Here is a 17,561-nt window from a genome sequence, read left to right as displayed (position 1 = left end):
TTACTTCACTGATGATTTTTCCAAGTCTTTCCTTTCCTTACAGATGGAGCAATGTCATTCTTTCTGATGGCAACATAGAATTCCATGGTGTAAACTTATCACACCTTCATGATCCATTTATCTACTGAATGGCATCTGTGTTGGTTCCATATCTTAGCTATGGTGAATAATGCTGCAATGAACATGGTCGTGCTGAAAGGTTTAGTATGGGAGGTGGTGGTAGGAGGAAAAGAGGGAGAAAAACATGGGAAGGGGTAACATTGTTCCAGAAGTAAGGTACCAACTACCTGATGAATGTAACTGTGACCTCTCTGTACATTACCCAGACAATACTTTTTTAAAAAAGAAACTAGGGCATACTAAATCCACTAGCACAACAAGGTTCATTGCAGCATTATTCACCATAGCAAAGATATGGAACCAACCTAGATGTCTCTCAGTTGATGAGTGGATCAACAGGATGTGGTATTTGTACACAATGGAATTCTATGCTGCTGTCAGCAAACACGACATCGACCCATTTGTTAGGAAATGGAAAGACTTAGAAAAAATCATATTAAGTGAAGTAAGCCAGACTCAAAGGAACTTAGGCTCCATGGTTTCCCTTATTTATCATAATCAGTAGAAACCTTGGGCTCTATTAGCAGAGATTTGCAATAGAGCAAAACCTTGATACATAAGGCCATATAGTATGAAGCTAATTGAAAGGACCTCCAGGATATTGAAACAAAAGCCATGCAATGAATGATTGTTGTCCTTAATGTACTATGTTATCTCTCATCTCTTTTGCTGTCCCTTGGTTATCTCATATTGTTACAGTATCTCACTTTGTTATCTGATATATTGGATTTATTTGTATTTGGTTATTTGAAATTGGATAGGGAAGGGGGAAAATCAAGATGGGGAGGTGGGGGGGAGGGTAATGGGTACCAAGACATGTGAAAGGGTATCAATGTATATGAATTAATGCACCTTCTATCTGGCAAATATCATGTAACCCTTTTATTAATTACAATAAAAATATTTAAAAAAATAAAAAGAAACTATGCCCAAAACTAAAAGAAAACCTCTGATTTTTCTTTTTGTATCTATCTATCTATCTATCTATCTATCTATCTATCTATCTATCTATCTATCTATCTTTGCTGATCCTGGGCTTCTGAACTTTTTTTTTGCAGTCCTGGACTTGAGCTCAGGACCTGAGCACTGTCCTTGGACTTTCTCAAGGCTAGAACTCTACCACTTGTGCCTCAGCACCACTTCTGGCTTTTTTTCTATGGATGTAGTACCAAGGAATTAAACCCGGGTCTCCTTCCTGCTGGGCAAGCACTCTATCACTAGGCCAAACTCCTGGCCCCATCTTCTGAACATTTTTGCTCAAGGCTAGTGCTCTGTCACTTGAACCAGAGATCCACTTCTGGGTTTTGGTCAGTTAATTTCAGATTAGAGTCTCAATGTCTTTTCTGCTTGGACTGACTTTCAACTGTGATCCTCAGCCCTCTGCCTCTGATATAACTAGGATTACTGCCCTGAACCATAAGCACCCAGCCTTCATTTTAATATAGAAATCTATAAGAAAGACCAAGTCTTTGAGTTGTAAAATTTAAGGTGTGTTGATGCTTTCTTTTTATCACATAGTATATAGTTCAAAGCAAAAAAAAATGGCTGAGGCCTAAAGTTTGAATAGCTCTTTAATTATCTTCTAGGTATTTAATTCTTCCTCCTTACTGAAGATGGGTTTCAGCTTTGCCTTCCCGGTTGATATACCTATAATCTCTTGGTTGAAATAATTATTCTACACTAATTATGTTTTTTGTACCTATGATAAATTTCATTGAGGATAGATTTATATCTCTTGAATTGTTTTGAATGGTTACTCACATATTCTAAACCCCTGTAATTTTCCTCTTTCTACTAACTGAATATTTAAAGGTAAGTATTTCATACTTGAAATCAACATGGTGATTCCAACTATGTATTTTTGGTTCTTTTAAATTCAAATTTCTGATTTAGTTAATTCCAACAAGGCTTTTTAGGGCTTTTTATTGATTTAGAAATTAAAATAATTATCATAATTTATAAACACTCCTTAATATTAAAGGGACTGAAATGAAATCTTAATTACTCTGTAAGATTACAAATGGAAACCATTTAAGAATTCATTGGTATAATACAAAATACACCTCAGTATGTGTGCAAATCCATCATGTATTTTATAACAGGACTTGGAATGCAGTGCTTATATCCAAATAGCCCTCTAAAATGGAAAATTGTAATTAATTAAAACACCCTCTAAAACAATGATAGATATATTTCCTTAATTTCTCAACATTTGGCTAATGAGGATCAAGTGTATCCAATACTTTGCTTCTCATTTTGTGTTTATCTATGCTAGTAAAGCTAGTTGACTTGGTGTTACTATGGTGGCAAACACATTGTAAAACACAATTTATATGGCTTCAGGCAAAGCACACAATTATGATAACTATTATGATAGTAACATGAATAGTGTTTTTTTTTCCACAGGATCATACTGGGCTTTGGGGTTTGAGGTTTTAACATCTCATACCATTAACCAACCTGTAGATTTATATAATAACTGGGATTTCCAGAATGGTCCTTTGAAGAAGAGATACTATAAGTCTTAGTTGAAATTCAATGCGTAGAGTATGGAACAGCAGATACTGTTCTTTTTTGTTTCATTTTTCTTTATTTTCATTATTATCTTTAGGCTGTTGTACAAAGAAGTTAACAAAGAAGTTTAACAAAGAAGTTTATGAGTACAGTGTATCTTTATCAATGTCATCTCTTTATATTCTCACACATCTTTATCTAACTTTTCTTAATTTTGTAGGATGTACCTTAGATTCTTGTCTGCATTTTCCCCCTTCTTCTCCTCTTCATCTACTCCTTGACTCTTGACTTCATCCCAATGCCTTTGAATACCAACTTCTTGAATACCTTATTTTGCTGAACTTTGGTTTTTCTTTTCAAAAGAATTATATTACTTGAGATCGCCCTTGAATATATAGTGTTTCAATCAATATATTTTTTGTGCGTCATGGTGTTCGAACTCAGCCTGAGCTCTTCAGCTCAAGGCTACCACCCCACTCTTGAGCAAAGCCCCACTTCCCATTTTCTAGAGGTTAATTGAAGACCTCAGGTCCTTTTGTACCTGTGCTGGCTTTGAACCTTGATCCTCAGATCTGTCTGCTGAGTAGCTAAGATTACAGGTGTGAGCCACACCACCCAGCCTCAGTTAATAAATTTTTATACACTGGCATGCTACCCAATATATTTAGTTACATGTTGCTAAACTCAATTTAGCTTCTACATATAAGGGAAAGCATTAATTTTTGCCTCTCTGGGCCTGAATTACTTTGCTTAGTGTAATTTTTCCAAGTCTTTCCACTCCTGTGGAAAGTGATTACAGAATATAGTAAAACCTCTAGAATTACCATGTTTATTGAAATACTATTACTAATACCATAGTAAAGGATAAGCTCAGATGTCCCTCAATGGATGAATGGATCAAAAATGTAATCTATATATACAGAATATGTATAATTGTAATCATAATTAGATATACAATTTATAAAGAACTGTAAATACATTTTATAAACATTCAGATAATATTTGTAGTTCGGTGGGCCTTGTTTTAATCTCAAATACTACTTTATGTTTCTCATAAAACAGTCATGCAAGTACAAAAATAGTATCTGGATTTCATTACAACATCACTCTATTACTTGTAAGATCATTTGTCTGGATAATCCATGCAGAGATCCTGCCCCTGAAATCAGTAATATCAGTGCATGAAAAAATAATATTTGAAACATTGCTTTGTGGTACTTACAGATGACAAAAAATATCCCACAATAATTTTACATAGGAGTATATTCTGGGAGGGGTTGTGGGAGGGAAATGGGAACCAAAACATGAGAAGGGGTATCAATGTTTGTGAAGTAATGCACCTTTTATCTGGCGAATATAATGTAACTCTACTATTAATTGCAATAAAAAAGAATATAAAAAAGAGTATAGTCTTGCATAGCTGGTTCTCATAATAAGCTTTGAAAGTAATTTGTTGAAAAACTTTTTCCACGAAGTGCTGTAATTACTTACTTTTTTGCTAAAGAGTATCAGAAGACCAATTGGCTCTTCCATGTCCATAAAGATGCATTTATATAATTTAAGAAGTAGCAAGTGACTTTCAAGAGCATCATCATTCCAGCAATTAAGATGTAAAGTTATAAACTAGAATTTGTTTTCTCATCATTATCTTTTCTGTATTTTCTTTATTGCATCATGACATTCCCTCAGAAAAGAACTATGCTTGAAATACCTCCTTCTTTTGAATAGGATTGCTCTGAATATAGTTTTGATTTATTTCTTGAGTGCTTACTAAATTCTGAACTAATCAAATTATTGATATTGAGAATGAATAAGATATGCTTATGTATATATAACCCCAGTGGTGACTGAAAGAACTATACTCTAATATTTCCTTGGTAGCACTGTTCAGGGGATTTAATTTCCATCCCTCACAAATGAATTAACATTTAGAAGTGGCTGGTTTATTAATGTCAGTTATTTACTTACCTGTTTACTCAAGAAATGGTAAATATACAGGTATGTCCTCAAGGACCCTGGAAATTTAATGTGAAAGAACAATTAAAGTCAGTTGTGATTTCTGTTCTATTTGCCGGGGGAAGCAAAGGTGACTCTGAATAGATCAAGACATATTGCTGAGTTGAATCTCAAAGGAGAGGTGAGAGTGAGGCAAGTAAAGGAAACAGGACACAACTTCCCTGCAGAATGAGTGATGCAGTGAAAGGGTTAAAGGCATGATATAATTTGGTATGTCTAGAAAACATTTTATCAAGGCAAACAAGTCATAAAGATGGTAGGAAAGGTAGATACATGAGGAGCAACAAGTCTGTATGTAAGAGACACTTAACACAATCAATAAGGTCACTGAAAACATTTAAATAGTAAGGCCAATGGTATTCCTTCACAGTTAGGAATTTTAAAATAACTGTGGCTGTAGAATAAGAAAGAGATAGAAGTGAGGAGGATGACACACAGCAGTAATCCCAGGCCCTCTGAAGGTAGAGGCAGGAGAGTACTGACTTTGAGGCCAGCCCAAGCATAAATAATGCAAGCCCTATCTCAAAAATAAAACCAGAGATCTCTGGCACAAGTGCTCATATAATAGAGTGATTACTATTTGACGTTGAAAGTATGACTAAAAGAGGTTGTTTAATAATCTAAGAAAGAAGTGAGATTCTTGATGAAAGCAAAGGCATAGCAGAAAGAATAAAGAAACAGTTATAGTATGCACAGAAATATTATTTATGGTGATTGACAACCATTAATTTGTAAGAGGTGAGACATTAAAAAGAATCAAAGACAACTCTTGCATTACATTACTAACAGGTCATTAGAAATAATGGTTCTGACTATTATCATGTGACTATAGAATGAGGACCCATGTTGGGGGAAAGTGAATTCTATTTTATGCATGTATATTTTGAAATAATTTTTATATAAGAGACTGGTTGAAACTCCAGAAAAAAATTCTGAGCTATAGATTTGGGAATATTCAGCATCAAATACATAGTTGACAGGAATAAGGTCAATCAGATACTGCCAGAGGATCAGGGATCAAAGAAGACAATAGACTTCAGTGTGGCAATATAAAGGCATGCATTTATGAAAAGAGAGAGAGAGAGAGAGAGAGAGAGAGAGAGAGAGAGAGAGAGAGAGAGAGGGGGGGGAGGGAGGGAGAGAGAGAGAGAGAGAGAGAGAGAGAGAGAGAGAGAGAGAGAGAGAGAGAGAGAGAGAGAGAGAGAGAGAGAGAGAAGGGGGAGGGAGAGAAGGGGGAGGGAGACAATAAAGAGAATGAAGTTAGCTGCTGTGAAAATAAAGACCAGGAGAGCATAGTGTCCTTAAAACCAAGTATTCAAATACTTCTATGATGATATTACGAGCTGAAAAGGGGCCCTGGATATGTTGAAATGATGTATTTATTTTTGTTTGGATAAAGAATGTGTGATCATTATATAAGTTGTGTGCATATATATAAATATATGATGAAAAGTATATATAATTATGTATAATTTGTCACCCTAAATCTCAGCATCCTGCCTAAGTACTGTTGAAATTCGATATACATATCTTTCCAGACTTCTATATGCAAATATATTCACTGTATCAAGATATATAACTATATATAACAAAATTAGTTCATACTATAAAAATATGGGATGCTACATGAATTTGCTTGTCATCCTTACCCAGAGAGTATGATAATCTTCCTTACATCTTTCTATTTTGGTATGTAAGAAAGTGAATCACATATATTTCATTAAATTCAGCAACTAGGGAGTCACTTGTAATTTTACAAGGCCAATTTCAGTAGGGCAAAGGATCGTAGTTACGGAATGGGAAATGCAGAGATTGTGTAGAAATGGAACAAGGCTTATAAACCAGCCTTATAACAGGTTAGCTATGGCGAGGAAGTGAAATATAAAATTCCTAAAGAGGAATAGGATGAAGAGGGAAATTTTATGTGTTTTAATTTGTTAGTCTGACAAGAGTTTCCACTGATAGAACCAGAGAATACAGAAAAAAGGTATGATGCTGAGGTAAGGCCTTATAATGCAGAAAGAGCTGGGGAATAGGCAAAAATAAACAAAAACTATTTTGTAATAAATCAGATGCTGACATATTTGCCGATGTGTTACCTGAGATGATTCTGAGAACATCAAAATGTAGATGCTTGATACCGCATATATTAAGTTACTGGATGAAAGCATTTTTGACCTTTTATGAACATGGGGAAAAGAACAGAACTGGTAATAAGAAATGCATATTAGAAAAGCTTGCTGGGCGTGATGACTCACGCCTGCAATCCTAGCTACTCAGGAGGCTGAGATCTGAGGATCACAGTTCAAAGCCAGCCCAGGCACTAAAGAACATGAGACCATTATTTACTATTAACCACTAGAAAATGGGAAGTGCTGTGGATTCGGGAGTAGGGAGATAGCCTTGAGCTAAAAGTTTACTCTTCTCTGACCAATTGAAAAGTCAGAAATAATCAGCAATCAATTCAGTCACTGTAAATAACATTTTGAATTTTATTATCTACATGTTTCTTTGAAGCTGCTTGAAGCTGTTTTCTTCTTCCTAAGACTTCTGACTTGTGAAGCATTGAACACGTTTAGGAAGTTCATTATATATGTTGGAAAATACTGCTCAAAATGATAACAAATTGTGGTTGAATTACATTAACCTTGAAAGGTCACTTAACATCCTTGCATTTTAAAATCTTTCCTTCTGCAAAACCGGGTTATTATCATACTGACGTCATAAACCTAGAAGATACCATAATGTAGTCTATGTAGAGTGTTTGAAATAGCATCTGTTAGTGACCTACTGCACAAACATGTTGTGTCCATGTTGTCGCTCGGAGGTATACCATGATTTGATGACAGGAGCATGAACTTATTACTAGTGATAATAAATGTTGGCTAATGAATAGGAAAGCCAAAGTAAATCATTGTTGTTTTCAAATCTAAATACCATGAATTTAGTGGAAACAGTTATACCACCTCAGATCATTTCACAGCATCATTTGCATTCCTGAAATGTATATTAAAATTTAGTTCTGTATTTACAAAAGTATATGACCTAAGGGTGTATTTTTAGCTCATATGCATTTAGTTAAAACTCATAGGAGGAAATATCTGTTGCTGTTTTTCTTTGTTACATATGGTTTTAACAACAAATTTTAGCAAAGTAATTTGCCAAAGGGCATATATGCTGACTCCAGCAGAAAGTGAAAGATTTGTAAGCAAATATAATTGCTGTAATATTTTATAACCTTTCAAGTACTATAATTCAATTGAAAGGGGGCAATGATAGCACAATAAAGTGAATTATTTCCCATTTAGTGGAGTTGCAAAAGGAATAGCAGTACCTGTTTATATTCAGTCCAGGGAGTAAGCCACTTTAAGTTATGGGAAGCTGCATGAAACAGGGGATATTAGACTTAAGGTGCTTTCCTTTGAGTTTATTCAATCTAATCCCTTAATAAATCACCAGTATCTGTGTGGATTTTATTTTGACTTTTAAAATGTACTGTAATAATCCATTTAGGCTTGCTTGAAAAATGCAAGTTCCTAGATACCAATTAAGTATTTTCATAGCTTTTTCACAATTTAAAGTTGTGCTCCATATCAACATTTCTATCTTTATGTCATATTACAATCTCTATCTTTTTGGATCATCTCCATTCTGGAGTTGATTCAATGCCTTTTGAAAATTATTTGCCTTCTCAATTTGAGCAACTTTTACTAGGATTCATTCAAGAACATATTTGTTATTTACCATTGCTCTGTTGAGCAAACTGTTCAATATGGCTCCATGAAGACAATGAGAACTTGGAGGAGCTCTCCTCTCCGGAGGTATGGCTTCTGTTGTGACCCCTGACTGGATGGAATAAATTTTAACCACAGTTAAGCATTTATAATTACTTGCAAACATAATCACAACTCTACTTGATGTCTGTGTATACTGTGGCTGAATTCCTTCAGTTCCTTCAATTAATAATGGGTGGAGAGATTAATGATTGGAGTAAGGGATAGAATACCTCATATTTTGGTAAATGTGCTATGCACTGTAATACTGGAGTCATTACGAGGAGAAAACTATTTGGGGTGGTGAATTTGTATGTTTCTGGTGTCACCTATATATGTGGCATAAAGTCTAACATCTCCTTTCATCATAAAATAATTGACCTTTTGAAATTTTTGTCTTTTTTTATTGTAATTAGTAAAAGGGTTACATGATATTTGCCAGATAGAAGGTGCACTAATTCACATACATTGATACCCTTTCACATGTCTTGGTACCCATTACCCTCCCCCCCACTCCCCCCACCCGTTCTTGGTTTTCCCCCCTTCCCTATCAAATTTCATATTGTTATAGTATCTCACTTTGTTATCTGATATATTGAATTTATTTGTATTTGGTTATTTGAAATTTTTGTCTTATATGCATTTGTTTATAAAGTAGCATTAGGAGTTGTCTCAGCAAAAATGAAGTTAATGTATGTACCAGTAATCTTTTTACTATATAACTCTCACAGTGTTAATTATTATGAAGAGGTAGAATGTCCTTGAATATGTCAAGAGAACAAATCTAATGGAAAGCGGAGAGGCCAACACAAGAAAACTTGAGCTTTAAATGTTATCATCCTGAGAGCTGGTGAGATTCAGAAAGAGTAAGTTACTAGGACTTTTGTCAACTGAGAGACTTCATAAAAGCAGATGCAATTTGAAACACATCTGAAGGACAAGAAGATTTCCTAAGAGACACTGGGAGCTAATCTGCAGAGTTTGGATAATAATTTTTCTTCTGTGGAACTGTGTAGGGAGTCAAATGATAAGGTCGAATTGGCTGGATTGCTGAAAGAAGTTCTTAGATTATTTTTCCCTGAATAAAGGAATCAAGATTATAAACATAACAGAAATTAATTATCTAGTCTGAATAAGTACTGAAATACATATACACACAGGCACACATGTCACATACACGTGTATGTATATATACCTGAATATAAATTATGTTTTCTAAATATTCTCAAGTTATCAATTGATTTTAGTCTCTAATAATTACTGAATTTCAGGAAGACATATGAAGAACTATGATCTCTTGGAAATAAACAACATTAACAAGATACAAGAATTGACATGAGAAAAATTAGGGTGCTTTAGACTACTTTCCCTATCTGGATACTTAATAAAACATTTATAAAAGACCTAACAAAGGATTTAGTGTTTTCTAAAGACGATTAAAAAAAAGTTAAAAACTTGATTTGTATCACAGCGAAATTAGAGGATTATATAGAACTAGTGCCCATTTCTTTGTGAAGTTAAAATCTTCTCTTATTGACTAAATGCTGTTAGGATTTAGGGATTGTAAAAGGATATAACATGAGAATATCATGAGATACTGGAGTGTGAAAAGGAAGATTGTGGTCCTCATGGGAACTTTGAACAGACATATGTATCATTTGCTAGAATCTAGTTGGAGCTAATGGTTTATGGTAAAGATGATCCAGTAGTCCAGAAGTGGAATAATGAATTGTCTAAAAGAAGCAAATAGGACTTGTTGGAGAAGAGACTTAAGCTGTTATTTCAGATACCTAGAGGAAGAAAAACTTTAGGATAATTCATTGAGACTGATAAGGAAGGCAGTTGGAATCTATCTTCCTGTGTTCTGAAAATGACATGTTGAGATTATAGAAGCAGATTAGCTTTATATAGACCATGCATATGGAATTCTATTTTCCAGGAGGTTAGAGGAATGGAGAATAAGTTCATTGTTCCTGTTAAATAATTTCAGGTTAGGTTGGGATTTAATGGTAATTCTTCAAAATATGTTAGCTGTAATAGCAGTACTGATTTTGGGTGGTTGAGGTACGTTATTCAAATCACAGTTGAAGGATACATAAGCAAATAACAGCAATGCCATTTTTCATTCAAATACATTTTGTTTCAAAATCATAATCTTATTAGGGAATTAAAAAAATCCAGGTTGGCAATATTTAATCTCTGCACATGCTAATTCTCTGAAAGTACTTACTCACTATAAGTATTTCCAAACTGGCTATCAGAGAAATTCAATTCATGTAGAAAGAAAACTGGGACTTACGAGTATATTGAATTTTTTTATGATTCTAAGATGAATGTAAATGAAATTATAAATGCAGCAAAATCTAGGTAATTAAATGGCTGTTGCTTTCATTTAAAATTTCAAACGACTGATTTTCTCTTAGTATAATGTAGGAATAGTGAAATTCTGTTAAGTTGGAACATAACTAATTTTTATTAGTATGATATTCTACTATTCTGAGATATGAACCTATTTATTTATTTATTTATTTATTTATTTATTTATTTATTTATTTATTTTGTGGGTCATGAGACTTGAACTCAGCCTGGGCACTGTCCCTGAGCTCTTTAGCTCAAGGCTACCACTTCCTGTTTTCTAGAGGTTAATTAGAGATAAGAGTCTTAGATCCTTTTGTGCTCAGGCTGGCTTTGAACCTTGATTCTCAGATCTTAGCCTTCTGAGTAGCTAGGATTACTGGTGTGAGCCACCACATCCAGCTTTATATACTCTTGAAATTTCTGTTTAAAAAGAAATAAGGCCAGGTGAGGAGGCTCACACCTGTAATCCTAACTATTCAGGAGGCTGAGATCTGAGGACTGCAGTTCAAAGCCATCCTGGGCACTAAGATGTCCCTGAGACTTATCTTCAAATAATAATCAGAAAACCAGATGTGGTGTTGTGTCTCAAGGGATAGAGCAGTAGCCTTGAGCTGAAGAGATCAGGGATAATGCCCAGGCCCAGAGTTTAAGTCCCAGACCAAAAAAAAATTTTTTAAGTATATATTACTAATGTATCACCTTGGAAAACTTGAGGTTGTGAAACTTTCTTCATGAGTTTCTTTTCAGAATAATTTGAGTACAAGAAAGAAGCTCTGAAGAAGATATTTAATATGTTTTAAATTATTAATGCATTTCTTAGCATGCATTTACACTTGGACATAAGCTTTACTACAGCCCTTTCACATCATTAGCATGATAACTTAGCTTAGTGGAGCATGCTTTTTTTCCGCCAATGTATGGATTTGCCATAAACCAAAGGCCTTGCAAATACTGAAATACTTGGGAGAAGTGTTAAATATCATATTAGCAGTGGAAGAAAGCCCTGTACTCCAAAGGACAAAAAACTACTTGGAAATTGCATATCACTTCCATTTTGGATAAAAATAGTGACAGATCTTGTAATTGTGGCATTGACTTACATCTTGGGTCATCCCTTAATTCACTAAGCCAGAGCATTGGATAGCTTTTCTGGAAAGCAATGAGGGTAGATGACACACTGCCTCTTAACAGTCAAAGTAAATGGACATAAGTTTAACATGGACAGAGCTAAGGGAAGAAATTAAGAAGCATTCCCATAGTGTATCAACTAACCCAGACAATTTCCACATAGAAAGTATCTCCAGGAAGGATGCCAAACACCTTTTCTTAACTCTGTTTAGACCTGGTTCTGATGTAGCAGTCTTTCCAGTGGGAATAAAGATGCATTTTACTTGTGCTATGACCTCAACTACAGAAAAAAATTCACTTCAATGTAGTATTTGGGTATGATAGACACACAGACACACATTCATATCTAGATAATTAATTTAGACTATATTTTATGGTCTCTAAAAACAGAGGAGTTACAGTGACTGGCCCTGTGATCTCCAGAATGATAACCTATATCTTCTTGTTCATGTCTAACATTGTCCCATGTATGAAAAAATGATAATTATATACAAAGTGTGTATAGTGCTTCTCACCAACAACTGTGTCATCATTTTATCTAGTGAATCAGAAACTCTGGGTCATGCTGAATACATCAGATCCACCCAGATAATTCGTAACCTCAACGGTGTCTTCAAATTCCCATTTATCATGAGTATATAATATATTCATGAGCACCAATGTCATGGGGACAAAGTATTTGTCTACTTAGCATAATTCATAATAAGATCTTTTTTTCTGAATTTTCCAGAGCCTTGTGTTGCACACTAGTTTTGCTCAACATTATAACCACTATCCCCATTCACAAGCCAAAACAAAGTTTTGGGGAAATTGGACTGTGTGTTTTAGAAAACCTAATTTTGGCATCTCATTATCTAATCTAGTATTTATTTATTTGTTTTTTATTCTTTCCTTGCCTCTCTAATTTTCTGCAGGAGAGATTGACTCCAGTTATTTTCCCATCCTGCTCATATTTCAGACATTATGGTGCAACTGGATCCATCTATCAGGCTTTTCTTGTAATAGTAAGCCATAGCCTTGACAGCATAAATTCTGAAGTCAAAACACTAGGTGGAAATAATTGTAACCATATGCAACCTAAGAAATCTTGTTAAGAAACAGACTTGAAACTAGGGCATACTAAATCCACTAGCACAACAATATTCATTGCAGCTTTATTCACCATAGCAAAGATATGGAACCAACCTAGAGGTCCCTCAGTTGATGAATGGGTCAACAAGATGTGGTATTTGTTCACGATGGAATTCTATGCTGCTGTCAGAAAAAATGACATTGCCCCATTTGTTGGGAAATGGAAAGACTTAGAAAAAAAACATTTTAAGTGAAGTAAGCCAGACTCAAAGGAACTTAGGCTCAATGGTTTCCCTCATTTGTCATAATCAGTAGAAACTTTGCAGAGCTTTGCAATAGAGCAAAACCTTGATACAAAAGCCCATATAGTATGAAGCTAATTGAAAGGACCTCCTGGATATTGAAACAAAAGCCATATAATGAGTGATTGTTGTCCTTAATGTACTATGTTATCTCTCATCTCTTTTGCTGTCCCTTGGTTATCTCATATTGTTACAGTATCTCACTTTGTTACCTGATACATCAGGTATATTTGTATTTGGTTATTTGAAATTGGATAGGGAAGGAGGGAAAACCAAGATGGGGGGGTGGGGGGAGGGTAATGGGGACCAAGACATGTGAAAGGGTATCAATGTATGTGAATTAATGCACCTTCTATCTGGCAAATATCATGTAACCCTTTTATTAATTACAATAAAAATATTAAAAAAAGAAAGAAAAAAACAGATTTCTTTCTGTTTCTCCATTTGTACACAGATAATACCAAAATCTCACTAAAATTGATATTACATTATTTATGGAGGGAAAAAGATACGATTTACATTGTCCATGTTTGATTCTTAACATACTTAAAAATTATATTTTATTTCTCTTCCTTTTGTAATACTTCTGTTTTGATTTTTAGATCATTAGTGGCACCTTAGTCCAGATACATCTCGTGAAAAAGGATAATCATGTAGCTGATACTGTAAAGAAGAAAATCCATTGCTTTTGTATGAGAAATGCACTGATTTTCAGAAGAAAACCATTAATAAAATAAGGTTGTTGGTATTCTTCTTTTGCAGATCATGAAACTTAAACCCAACCATCTTTGTATACTTATTTAAAGTTAATATAAGTATATTAAAACATTCAAAGGAAATACCCCCCAAAATGAAAATTCTTGGGTTTGAAAGAAGGGATTCTTCCCATATTTCATCTTTGAAAACATGGAAGTAAAACAAATATTGAAAAGAGAAAGAAGAACTAAAATTACAGTCCCAAATGGAAAATAAAAGGAACATATCTGTGTAAAAAAGAATTTTTTTTCTTTGCAAGTTTTGAGGAGTAGCTTTTTCCCTGCATTAGAACCATGTAAACATTACGTGTTTGCAGTAGATACAGCTAAGATATGGAACCAACCCAGATTCCCCTCAGCAGATGAATGGATCAAGAAGATGTGGTATTTATACACAAGGATTCTATACTTCCATCAGAAAGAATGACATCACTCCATTTGTTAGGAAATGGAAAAACTTGGAAAAAAAAATCACATTAAGGGAAGTAAGCTAGACCCAAAGGAACATAGGCTCCATGGCTCCCCTCATTTGTGATAACTAGTCCACATCTAGGATTCTCCTAGCAGAGGATTACAATTGCTCAAAAGCTATGTACATATCGTCATACAGGATGGGAGCAAACAAAATGAACTCTAAGATATGGAAATAAGAGTTTTGTGATTGTTGTTTTTCTTATTAAAGAATTTATTAACATTGAGTTTTTACATCATATTTCAGATGATGTATTTAACAAACAAATACTTAAGAAGGAAATCTCTATATACAATCACTGGCACATAGATTTTAGAACATAATTACAAATAGGCTGAGGGTTTGTATGTCATATATACATATTAATATATGTAATAAAACATTATGTCTATAGAGCCATGAATTTTTATATCTATGTAGTTGTATTTATATTCCCAATACCATGTCCGTAGCATTGGGTATGCAAATATTGAGTCCTCCCTCTTGTACTCTTTGGATCTAATAGGCACATATTAAGGATACCATGCGCCTTCTGTTCCTTTGGTCTTGACTTGTCTCACTCAACATGATTTGCTCTAGATTCATCCACTTCCTTGCCAATGCCATTATTTTATCTTGTCTGTTGGCTATGTAGAATTCCATTGTGTGTGTGTGTGTGTGTGTGTGTATATATATATATATATATATATATATATATATATGTCACATTTTCTGTATCCATTCATCTGCAGTAGGGCATCTGGATTGTTTCCATCACCTGGCTATTGTGAATAATGCAGAGATAAACATGGCCAAGCAGGTGTCCTTATCATATTTTGGGTTATGTTGTTCAGGATAGATGCCCAGGAGTGTTATGATGGGATCATAGGGAAGGTCAATTTTTATTTCTTTAAGAAACCTCCACATTGCTTTCCAGAGTGGCTTAATATGAATATATGCACACTAAACCAGCATTACAAAAATATTAAATAATCAAGAATGAATTGTAGAACAGCAAGAACCCCCATCAAGAAGCAATCACCTATAAATCACTAAACACAAAAGGGGAACAAAGAGAGAGAAAGAAACTCAGAAGTAAAAATAAATAATGATAAAGGACACTAACCACTTCTCCATAATTTCCCTAAATGTGAATGGGCTGAACAATCCAATCAAAAGACAGAACAGCAGACTGGATTAAGAAAAAAGACCCATCCATATGTGATTGTTGTTTTTAATGTACTATGTGAAGTTATTTCTTTTCCCTTTTTTTTACTTATGGTTAATCTCATGTGGTTACTGTATCTGACTTTTTTACCATGTATATTGTATATACACTTATTTGTTTAATTGAAATAGGGAAGGGGAAAATCAGATGTCTAGGAGGGGTTGGGAAGGGAAGGGGGGACCAAAATATGAGAAGGGGTACCAAGATTCAAGAAATAACATACCCATTACCTGATGAATATAACTGTAAACCTTCTAATACATTACCCCGAGAATGAAATATAATAAAAAAAGAAATGACTGAGATTTACTCTCAAAAGAATCAATTAGCATGAGTGATTTGTGAAATAGCTCTTTCTCTTTCTTGTTTAGTTTTATAACATTCACTTAGCCCTACCAGGCTGCTGGCTGTGACTACTTCAGTTACTTTGCTCATGCACAATTTTTCATTTTTTATTCAGGACTATAATTCGTTTCTGTTTGAAGTACACTATGCCAGATTAGTATTTCTGCTGTGATAATGGTAGATTTTTGGTTCTCAGATATTTCTGAACGCCATCCATCTTTTAAATGATGTACCTTGAGAGACTGGGAGTGTGGTTCAATGGTAGTGTGGTTGGCCTAGCATGCACGAAGCCCTGGATTCAATTCCTCAGTACTACATACACAGAAAAAGCCACAAGTGGTGTGGTGGCTCAAATGTTAGAGAGCTAGCCTTGAGAAAGCCCAAGGAGAGTGCCCAGGCCCCAAGACTGGCAAAATAAAGTAAAGTAAAATAAAATAAAAAACATATATTGGAACATCCATAAAAGTCTGTGACTTCTGATCCACCAGCTTACATAAACTAGCATACCCAACATGTAATGAAAGCCTCTGCTGACCCATACCAGGATTCTCGATATTGTATAGAAACCACTTCACTGTTGGTGATTCAAAGTTTCTATAAGACTTCCTTGTTCATCATTGGTGTTATTGAACTCATTATTCAAATAGTTTGAAACCATACTCCGAAATCTTCTCACAAAAGTTGCAATACTATGTCATGAATACAGAACTAAGAGCATTTACAAGAATCTACATGAATGCATACAGGAAACTTCTGGCATCTTCAGTCCCTCGCAGCATAAGCTGTATTGCCCAGAGAAAACTCCCAGTCTTATCAGAGCTTGTGCCAGTTTTTCATGTAATTAGAGGAAATGTGAAAATGTGTTTTTAGTTTTTTGAAGGACCAGAAGCAAGTCAGTGCCAATGATTGTATATAATGTGAATTGGCCTGTATAGGTAGATTGCTATATTTAGATTATTTTAAACATGGAATTTCGAGACAGAATGCTAGCATGCTGCATCTTTTTTTTTTTTTCTTTTGCTCCCCTCAACCCCTTTCATTTTCTGCAACAAATTATTTGGGTCTTTTTGAAAGATTAACTGTTCAATAGCCAGGAAAGAAGCACTTTGCTACTAGTGACTATTGTGATAAACCTTCTTTGTAGTATTCATTCTAATGGAAATAATCATCTGCATTGATTTGTAAGGATAGAATTAAGTGGGGACATTGATTCAAAGGAAGAGAATAGCCACAGATACTTTGATTTATGGTGGTATTAAAACAAAAAATTCACCTTCAGTTTCTACAAGCTGAAGTTACTTGTGTGGTGGTTAAATACCAAAATACATTCAGCAATTTCTGGATGAGAAAAACAGTTCTGGTGGAATGTATAATTTATTTTCTCATTAGGATCATATTTCCTGCTTGCTAAATGGAAGACTGAAAGGCTTTTACCTGTATGTCACTGGTTCTGAGATAAGAGACCTTTGTATCAAGATGAGATACATAATATGATCACAT

General features: G+C 34.5%; 1 protein-coding gene and 1 non-coding gene across 6 annotated transcripts in view; one reads left to right on the top strand and one right to left on the bottom strand.

Annotated features, from left to right (window-relative positions):
- Ctnna2 (catenin alpha 2) overlaps window positions 1–17,561 on the top strand; it is a 1,042,262-nt gene that overhangs the window by 100,723 nt on the left and 923,978 nt on the right. The window lies entirely within an intron of this gene.
- On the bottom strand, window positions 6,259–6,362 carry LOC150060486 (U6 spliceosomal RNA). Its single transcript, XR_016536361.1, has one exon. It is a non-coding gene; the product is annotated as a U6 spliceosomal RNA (small nuclear RNA).

Source organism: Megascapheus bottae, chromosome 7 (assembly GCF_031878675.1).
Source record: "Megascapheus bottae isolate mThoBot1 chromosome 7, mThoBot2.hap1, whole genome shotgun sequence".
Lineage (NCBI taxonomy): Eukaryota > Metazoa > Chordata > Mammalia > Rodentia > Geomyidae > Megascapheus > Megascapheus bottae.
Note: the sequence above shows the minus strand (reverse complement) of the source record. Positions and strands in the feature narration are given on the sequence as shown.